A 1,888-nucleotide genomic window follows, 5' to 3' on the forward strand; every position below is an offset into this window, starting at 1 on the left:
CGCGGGCCCCACAGCTCGAGGGGGGGCGCGGAGGGGAGCCGTGCGTCGCCCTCCCAGCTGCACCCCGCGGCGCTGGGACCTCCGCCGCCGGGTTGGGAGTGTGGATGTGGGGGGGAGTGGTACCCCTAAACCCACCCCTGAGCAGCACCCACCCCGGAGGGGAGGGCCAGGAGCCAAAGCAGGACGCGCCGCCCTTTGATCCTCGCGTGCGTCTCCGACGGCCTGGGGGTGCCGGGTCCCCATCGGCATCTCTGGGTGCCACCTCTGCGCCCGCCGGGGCACGCCGCTGCCTTCCCTGGCACGGGATCCTAAGGCTGGAAAGGTCGGTGGGAAGACGTGGACGGGGAATTGGGGGCCCCCAGAGCCGGCGCCAGCCGCCCGGTGTAATTCGAAGCCAGGAAGTGTCTTTCTTTCCCATACACACATCTCCCGGCAAGGGCCGGCGAGGGGAAGATCCGAGGTGGATAGCTGCCTTCTGGGCAAACGTCTCGCCAAATAGGCTATGCCGCGGTGGGGGCGGGTGGGGTGGGGGCCGTGTGAGTCGTGCACAAATGCATTTGTTTGCTTGCTTGTTTTGATTTTTTTATTTTTTGGCAGTATTGAGGATTTGAACTCAAGACCTCCAACTTGCTAGGCAGGTGCTCTTATCAGCCAGCCCCCAGCCCGATTTTCCTCTTTTGATAAGGTCTCACACTTTTGCTTGGATAGCCATGGACTGCCATCTTCTCAGTACCTTCTTCCCTACCCTCCACACACACACACACACACACATACAAAGTGACAGAGTACTCAGGAATTAAAGGGACCGTAGTATGCATGGTTTTGGAAAACCGGAACATTAAATTCCTTGTGTGATTTAATTTTCACTATCTTTACTCCTGCTCCAGAAAGAAAAAAGAAAAAGAATACTATCAAATAACATACCAATAATAGATGATATTGATATCAATATAGATATAGATAGATATCGATATATCTTGTGCTGGTACTGGGGCTTGAACTCAGGGCCTGGGCTCTGCCCCTTAATTTTTTCACTCAAGGCTGGTGCTCTGCTACTTGAGCTACACCTTTACTTCCAGCCTTGGGGTGGTTAACCAGAGTTAAGAGCCTTACAGACTTTCTTGCTGGGGTTGGCCTCCAACCATGATCCTCAGTCCTCAGCCTTCTGAAGAGCTAAGGTAGCAGAAGTGAGCAGGCTTGTTTTCATGGATGAATGGAGCCTCTCCCTTCTCAATTGTTCTTCCTTGTGTTTGGTAAGAAATGCCGGGGAGCACTCTTCGTAACTCAGACCACCGACCGACCCATTGTCCTGGCCTCCCCAGGTCTTTCCCTGGGACTGTCCTGGGCCTCTCTGTTTATGCCCACCCTCACCCACTATCCCTGACTGCATTTCCCCACAGCCTGCACTGGAGCCCTTGGGTGCACAGGCTGGATCTCTCTTGCTGGAAAAGCCACAGTGGTGTTTATTTAGTTACTTCCTGACTCAATTGGGGCTTGAACTCAGGGCCTCACACTTGTCTTGCTTGGCTTTGTCATTCAAGACTGGTGCTCTACCACTTGAGCCACATCGCCACTTCTGGTTTTGTTTTTGTGTTCTTGATGGTTTAATTGGAGCTAAGAGTTTCATGAACTATTCTGTTCCGGGCTGGCTTGGAACCATGATTCTCCTATCTCAGCCCCCTGAGTAGCTAGGATTACAGGAGTGAGCCATCAGCCACTGGCGTAGAACAATTACTTTCACTGTCAGCCCTCTCTTCCAGATTCATAAAATCTTTAACCTCATGCTTTACCAAAAGGGCTTTAAGCAGCATTTATAGAATGAAATGCCAGGCTCCCCATGAGCTTTTCCAGTAAGCCTCGGGAGTTTATCCGCGGATACGAAGAGCTG

The sequence above is a fragment of the Dipodomys ordii genome, unplaced genomic scaffold (genome assembly GCF_000151885.1).
Source record: "Dipodomys ordii isolate 6190 unplaced genomic scaffold, Dord_2.0 Scaffold15, whole genome shotgun sequence".
NCBI classification, from domain to species: domain Eukaryota; kingdom Metazoa; phylum Chordata; class Mammalia; order Rodentia; family Heteromyidae; genus Dipodomys; species Dipodomys ordii.